The sequence below is a fragment of the Dermacentor andersoni genome, chromosome 4, assembly GCF_023375885.2.
Source record: "Dermacentor andersoni chromosome 4, qqDerAnde1_hic_scaffold, whole genome shotgun sequence".
Classification (NCBI taxonomy): domain Eukaryota; kingdom Metazoa; phylum Arthropoda; class Arachnida; order Ixodida; family Ixodidae; genus Dermacentor; species Dermacentor andersoni.
This window is the reverse complement of record NC_092817.1, coordinates 123645699-123654287: the sequence shown is the minus strand read 5'-3', so window position 1 is coordinate 123654287 and position 8589 is coordinate 123645699.

Sequence of the window (8589 nt, the reverse complement as noted above, 5' to 3'; positions counted from 1 at the left end):
CATGGACTAACCAGTGACCCAAGGTAGGCGGGGAAAATGCTTAAATACAAAAACACATATATACAAACGTACATACATAGATAGACAGATAAATAGCCCCCGGTAAGTGAGTACCCTAAGAATGCCAACGCCTTAAAACAACGACGTCTACGTCACCGTTTGTTTTCAGACCATGACAACACCGAAAGCACCCCTCCTCTTGCTTCTTGTTGCGCTAATTCAACACGCAATCCGAGAAATATCCCCCAGTGGACCTTCCTTTCGTAAACAATTTATCTCGCTACAACACGCACGGAGCCTTCGGGTCAAGTCGAGCCGAGCCAGTTTGGCGCCGTGGAATTCGTGCGTGTTCGCTTTATTCGCGAGCATGATCTATATAGCCTAGGTGGGGCGAGAGGTGGAGATGCCGCTTTGCTCCGGCTTTAATGACGGGTGCGCAGTCCGGGCGTATTGAGATGGATGAATTTCGGCCGTCATTGAGATGGATGGTGCTCGCCCCGGAGAACCCGCGAAAGCGATGCGTTTTAAGGCTCGCAGTCGGCGAAGGCGACCCCAGCGAGCGTGTGCGTTTCATAATGAACAGCGCGGTTTTCTCAGACGAGGCGCGTCTTTTGAATAAACTTTTTCGAGCAGGGGCTATATTTTTGTTCTTTCTCTCTTGGCGGCATTTCATCTTCCAGTGCGCAATGCAAAACAGTATAGCCCCTCCCTTCCCGTGTGGTGGCTGTTTGTGCCACCTTACTACTGCTTCATATATATGTATATATATATATATATATATATATATATAGTAGGTCCCCGCTAAAGACTAACCGGGAGGTATAGGTAATATTTTTTTCGGATGAACTACAGTCATTCACAATATTCGAAAACGGCTGATTCTAAACAATAAACGCAACATCCATTAAACTTAAGATCTAAAGTTAGATGTATAAAAACTATATAATGAATTTCAATACTACAAAGTATAGCTTCATACGCACTATTACTTCCGAAAATGTTGCTTGCCATCGCTGTACAAGCCTCTCCGCTGTCCTAACTGCTGATGCTTCCCCCATAGCTACATGGGTGAATATCGCAATCGACGGGCTGGGATTTACGTCATATCCTCTAACCACCAGTGGCACGGGCGTCGTCCGCTCAGGCGCCATACCAAGGCGGCTAATAGGAAAATAAGACGGTTGCCAGCCCCGCAGCCTCGCTGAAATTATTTCATTAGTGCGTAATAGTCGCGTATAACGAATTTAGCCAAAGGTAAATTTCGTCCCACTTGTCCTTGAAGTTAAAAGCGCGAGAAATTTCCTTATATTCTGCAAGTGGCCATTTCCGTATACGTGGGAAGAAACAAACAAAATTTTTTTCTCGGTCGGAGCCGTTGAACATAGCTAGCTAGCACCTAACTCAGCAGGACTTCTGTGCTTTGCTTTCCTGAAGCTCCGTCACAAATAGCGCCGCTTTTCATCATGAGCCGAGATGTTGTCTATGTGCTGTATTTCTGTTGTTAATTCAATCGAATTGACACTTAAAAGCCTTCCACCCAAGCTACGTTGGCGCTCCGCTTTCCTCTCTGCTGATCACTTTCTTCTTTTACATTTACAGCTAAAGATTCCTTGCAAGTTGCTACGAAATAAGGGCGTAGCCCTGTGTCTCTTGATGTCTAATGACCCTCCCCACTCGTAACTCCCGTGCGAACATCATCCCCTTGTCTGCAAGTACCGCCAGATCCGATGACAACCAAGGACTTACATCGAGCCTGCTGCTGGATTATCCAAATATCCATTGCTTTCCTTAAAAGGACAGAACGGTTTATTATTCGTAACCCAAGAAAAGATACCATAGAGAGAGAGAGATGCAAATGAGAGAAAGGCAGGGAGGTTAACCAGACTTAAAACCTCCGGTTTGCTGCCCTGCACTAGGGGAAGGGAAAGGGGAAGTAAAGACGGAAAGAAGAGCGTGACAAAAATAAAAGCGTGAGAAAAAAATATGAAAAAGGATGAAATGGGGTCATTATAGTCTTTCTAATAGGCCACTGTCACGTAGAAAAGTCAACAAAGCCTTGACCGACTTTTGCTGCGACGACAGTTCACGTCGGCATTCCAAAACTGACTGTTCTGAAAGTAAAAGATACCATAAATAAAGATTATACAGTTTGGACCCAGGTACAACACAAAATGAGTTGTGTAAGGATGTCCCTGTATCACAGTGTTGCCAAAAATTAAAAAATACAAGCGAAACAAAACTGGGTGTGCGTGTACATGTAGTAACTGTTTGACACTATACAATGGATAGCAAAAAATTAACTATACAGAATATAATTTAACAAAGAGAAAGAGGGCTGTATGAAAGTCGCATGCGTAGATAGCAAGAAAATGTGGGGATCGAACGCTCGATCATGTCGTAATCTATCCGAATCGAAGCTTAAGTAATGCTGTTAATGAAACGCTTCACAACTAACGGCGATGCGTACAATTTGGTGACGCGTTTCATTAACAGCAATTATATTAGTGACAGAACCGCATATAGTCCTCTGGTTTATGACTTCATGTCTCTGCTTGCTGAGGCTTCTCATTCCGGGCATGCCATCGTGCTGCAGTGGATTCCTGGTCATTGTGGAATAGCTGGAAACGAACAGGCTGACGCAGAAGCAAAACAGGCGCACACTGACGGAACTATTATAAAAATTCATTTTTCCCGGTATGACATTAACGCCTTGCTCCATACCTCCCTTAAAGCTTCTACGGAGCGACATTGGGACAACCCCGAACATCGACAAGAGCGCCTCCATAGACTTGACGCTGGATTACAATTCCGGTTTCCAGTTCGGTTGCGGAGAAGCCAGGAAACACTCATTCATCGATTACAGCTGGGTGTGGCATACACCCACCGATAGCTTCACAAGATTGGACAAGCACGGTACCCTGAATGTAGCGCCTGTCGCACTCTCGAGACAATAGCTCACGTACTTTGCGTGTGCCCTCAATATGCGGCCGAACGGAGAACACTCAAACCTACTGTTGACAGCTTGGACTCCCGCCCCTTTTCAGAAGAAAATCTTTTGGGCGCGTGGAGGAGTGTTCACTGTGCCCAACGTGCCATAAAATCACTTTTGAACTTTTTAAGTGAGACTGGTTTAGACGATCACCTCTAGAAGCTGTGAGACGTGCAGCCAGTGCGAAATGTGTTTGCGCAATAACTTTTTGTGATAAGATTACTTCTTGTATGGACAAGATTACTCTGACGCCTATTGCGTCTACAGTGCGCATCCGCACATTGGACAACGTGTATATAGTATCTCATTGTACCATAACATAATCACTCGCCACCTACCTTTCCCTGTATTTCCCACTTCCCCTTTCTCCAGTGAGGAGTAGCAGGCTAGAGACACGCTCTCCAGGCCGACCTCTCCTCGTTTCTCTTCATTAAAATCTACTCCTCCTCCTCTGGTGACGGCGGGTGCATGCACAAAAAAAGTACGGCACGTACCATGCCAGATTTAGGCATTCTGTACCTCTTTTGTCGCAGTGGGACATAACCATTCCGGAAGATTGGTCAAGAACGGCACACCTGCAGTGGCACGCACCTAATGGACAAATCAAAGAAGATAAAAGTTAATCCGAATAATATGTGAAATATGATTAACCATTCTATTAACATATTGGTGTGCTGTAGAGATATGTGTGCGAGCCGAGATTACGTCTTCATGTTTTATGTAAAAATCGTACATAGTGGGACATGCCCAATCTGGACGATTGGACGGCAACCCAGTGGCACAGACTTAGGGTCCTTCGTTTTCGAGTAAAACCCGACCTCTCCCCGAAGTTCGCCCTTTCGTAGGGGTTAATAATAAGTGCAGTCATTGTAAAAAACATTGAACTCTGCTCGTCTGTTGCGAGCAAATTGTCAATACATATCATATTAACATTAATGTAGAAATAAGGTCATCATCCCCACCGTCATCATCAGCCTATTTTTGTGTCCACTGCAGAACGAAGGCCTCTCCCAGCGATCTCCAAACAGAAATAAGGCATATGCCTCGTTTTCGCTCAACACTGAAGCGGAAACTGGCACATATAAAAATATATTCAGCACATACTGCAGGGCCTAGAGTGAACAAAAGTGTGTCGCATTTTTCCCCCTTTTCTTCTTTTTGTAGCCACGTTTACATGCATACCGCCATGGCTTATCGCATTGCATTTCCCGCACGTCGCATACATGTAAACGGCGGTGATGCGCTAGAAAACGACTCAACGCAGCGCTGACGTTGCTCTGCATTGCCAGCTATAGTTGTGACGTCGAGAGGACGTTGATAGTGGGACATAGTGGGACATGCCCAATCTGGACGATTGGACGACAACCCAGTGGCACAGACTTAGGGTCCTTCGTTTTCGAGTACGTTAGGTTCGAACCACGGGGGCGGATTCGTTTAGTTGCTGTTACAATAATTTTGTTGCTAGGTCGTATATTGCGAGCCTGTAAAACAGGACGACAACCAACGAGAAAAGCCGGACAAAGTTCTCTCTCTCCCCCCCGCCACCCCCCATCCCACCACACCCCTAAAATGGACACAGAAATGCTCGCAATCTATATGATAATATACGTCAACAAGGGCTTTTGTAAGCTAAGAAAAACCATCACACCTCCGACGAAATATGCCCGTGTGAACGTCTTTCTTGTGCTTCTCTTTATGAGCAAAAAAATATGTATCTACAGAGTACAAAGTAAGGAAGGGATCACGAAACCCTTCTCTGTGTGTTGAATTGTATTATTTGAAATGGTTTATTTGAAATGTAATAATAATGCCCGACAATGACGATTTGTAGAGATGAGTTCGTCACATGATTTGCGGTCAGCTCTGTCTGCCAATGCATGTTTTTGCGAGTGGTTTAGCTAGGTTAAATAGAGCGTTTTTGTAGAAATGGAGACCAATCCTTGTGTTAATCGTTTGTAAAGGTTACCAGAGAAAAAAATTGCGTATTTTGGGCTGCCCGACAACAAAACCTGCGATTTCTCCCTAGCTTTCGTGCCGGACAACAAAACATTACTCTCCGATTTCTCTCTTCAGAAATAACACCTGATTTTTACTCCCCTAATTTCAAATTATACAATACCCCAAAACGAAGGAGCGTCAACACACTGAACGGGTAAATCTAATAATGCGTTAAATATATTTCACCATTCCATTAACAGATCGGTGTGCTTGGGCATATAATGCCTGTGAGCCGGCATTATATGCCCAAGTTTTATAAAGGAAGTAATTATTTCTTTTGTTACGCAGAACCGAGCTAAATATATGTCAGCATACAAGGTTTACATGAGCCAATTCATGGGTATACCTTCATATAACTTTCATGCCTATATATCCACAAATACATTCGGCAAGCCACGGCCCGGAAAGTCTGGGAAGGTCCGCAACGGAAGATGCAAAAAAATAAAAAAAAAGACGCCGTTATTTCCGCCCCACAAGACCGTTATTTGAAAAAAACCACCTCATGAAGGGGGTGGGTGAGCAGTACATTTAATAATTAAGGTGGCCCGTATACATTTACTAGCTCGGACAAACTGCTCGCGCGCTTTCTTCCCGCAGCCACGCACGGCTTTCGCGAAACCCCAGGAGGGGCGGGGGGTGGCTCGTGCATGCGTCAGGGGCACGAAGACATATCTGTGCGCATAGCATGCGAACAGCGCGCACCCCGGGGCGTTTCTCGCGCAGAATCAAGGGTCCTCGAATAGCGTGTGCGCATGCGCAGAGAGGAGGAGCACGGCTTGACGAAGGGTGGCTTAATCACGGCCTGAGGGAGGGGATCGAGGCAGCCAGCGCGTTCCGGACAACGCGCGCGCGATGCCCGTGCAGGATTCATGAGGCACTCGCAGCCCCGAGCGCAGAAGCCCTGCAAGGTCAACACGTTGCGAGCCACACAAGTTGCGTGCATCGCTGTAGAGCTTGCGTCGGTGTAACTTGAAAAAGTCAGAGCATGGGCCCGTACCTAAAAAAATGCTCTTACGCGAGCATCGTCCGCAAGAGCCAATTCCGGCCCATCCTAATAACGGACTGATGTATTTGATCCTGATAAAATTTCCGAAGGTGGCTGGCCAACGGCAAAAAGCACTTACGAACGAAAACTTCTGTGAATTCAGCCCAATGCTCCCGCCTATACTGAAAGTCTCACTGTCTCTCAAATAGCGTTTCGTATTTCGTACAGAGTCACTTTCCATACCTGAATGCAACTGAAGTCAAGCTAATTGAGTGCCTGGACCATCTAAAGCTTTCGCTAGTCGCAGGCTGATGACAGAAGCGATAGATCGGTGTGAAGCGCCCGTTCAGTGACGCTACAGCTTTCAGAAAGCCTATAGCTGGCGCTTCATCCTCTGTCGCTGTACCTTCGCAAGTCCTACTCCAAGTGAGAAAGGTGTCGCCCTCTTCCCTGGTGACTGAAACATGCTTTCGTGACCACATACTGTTTAACCTATGGCATATGCTGTACCGCAATTCGGTCGTTCTGATCTATTGGGTCACGTCAAGAGGCTTCGGTGACGCAGTCTGTCAAGCTCGTAGACGAGGAATAAGCAATGGTATTTAAGCCCTCAGAATGCTGTTGGAAAGCGTCAGTAAGAACTGAAGCTGAGAGACAAGCCTTGAAAATAATCAGTTAAAACTCTTGCTTGGGCTAGTTGGTTCATGCTTGAAGTAGCAAAGGCAAGGCGCAGAAGACCAGGACTCAGGACCTGTCGTCTGTGTTCTTCCTGAGTCCTGGTCTTCTGCGCCTTGCCTTTACTACTTCAAAAATAATCAGTGCAAGCTTCCTGTTCCTCCGGTGGGGCACGCAGCTCCGGCCGGCGTTGGTCGTCTTCATTACAAAGTGGCTCTGACAGCCTTCCCCTGCACCGTCGACAACCATCTTTAGGATGCGAAGCGTTAACAACACATCGCCATTGTTACTATGTCTCACGCAACGTTCATCGCACACGTAACACCATATTCTGTGCGTTCGCTCGCATGACTGAACGCTGGTACGGGTGCCACCGCCCTTTGACTCCAAGATTCTCGCGTACCCGGTGCACACCAACAGCGCGGTGCAACGACCCAGAGCTTCGCGCGCTCGCAAATAGAGGGAGCCGGAGGGCGACCGGCAGGTCGCCCTCCGGCTGGGCGAGCTTGCCGGAAAGGGGTTGAAGGATTACCTCCAAGAGCGGGCGGGGTGCGGCGACGACGTTAATCTGGACGTGCCGCGACCGGTCGAGAGCGAATTCGGCGTATCTCTTCTTCAGCCCTTCCTCTATAACGCTTTATCACGCAAGCCGCTCCCTCGTCACCCTTCCTTATCCCCTTCATCGTCACTCTCTCGACCTCGCCGTCCCTAATTAATATTGCAAAAGGAGGCGCGCCTTCGAAGGAAAGCGACAGCTCCCTGCTTTACCCGTTCGAGAGCAGTCGGCGACTACCGCTGGATGCTGCTGCTGTTTCTGTGTTAGTTTGCAGCTTTCGCTCTTAGCTCCTGGCGCTCTTCACTTGCATGCAGGACGAGTACCTTTTGATGTTGATGCTCACTAGCAGCCGGCCACGGTGTTTTCTCGCGACGTTGCCTGCTCAAGAAAACGGCCGTACCCTCCTGGTGTTCCCCGTGTTTTTCTAATGCATGCTTACTTGCAAAAGGAGGAAGCAAGAAGCTCGCTTGTTTTGTCTGGGAGCGGCGCTTGCGCTGTCGCGTATGCAGCATGTGTCACATGATCTTCGAAAGCCCTATCCTTCTTTCGCTAAGGCTGCAGCTATTCGACTAACTACTTTGATTTCTCTCGGCGTCTGTTACATGGGCCGTGAGAAAGGCGTCGTCGTGGGAGATGCTGAAAGACACCTGTCGCTGAATGGCGTATCGCTTTTCTTAAATGTGTCTAATAAGAAAGTCTTTCTTTACCCAACTGTCAAAAGAGCGAGAGAGAAATAAACACAACAGGTACATTCCATGTTATTGTTCGTTATTTTCAGAGAGGGAAAGTTATCCAACGTTTACTGCGTAATAACTTCGCATACGGCGATGAGAAGTAGGCGCAAAAGCATGATGTCCTACACTAGCTACAACATCAGCATCCATACCTCGTTTCGAGCTTTTCTTTCCTTTGATCTTTTAAATCATTCTTATGCTGTTCTTCGTGGGCGGTAATCATTATTTTCACAGTTAGAATCATCGCGCTTAAACGCCACGGTTAAGGATAGTATTAAGCACTACAATATAAAAAAAAGAAATAAATAAAAAGCTAATGTGAAAGAACCAATAAATAGCAATTGGAGCAAAGTATATCCGATTTGGCTGCTCATCCTGCTGCCGTTGAGTGTCTTGTAGAATCTTTCGACTCATCCGAAAACGTTGCGAATCTGCCGAGTATTATTAGCAGATCCGTGGAAGATCAAGTTGCCACTGTGAATTCCCGCTTATGCCAGCTCGAGGACAGATCACGTCGGGACAACCTTATTTTCCACGGCCTCGCAGACAATGCATTCGAAACGTGGACACAATTTGAACAGCAGGTACGCGACGTCCTTTATAGAACTTTAACCTTAATTCCTCTGATGAAGGTATCTCCCGTGGTACGCCC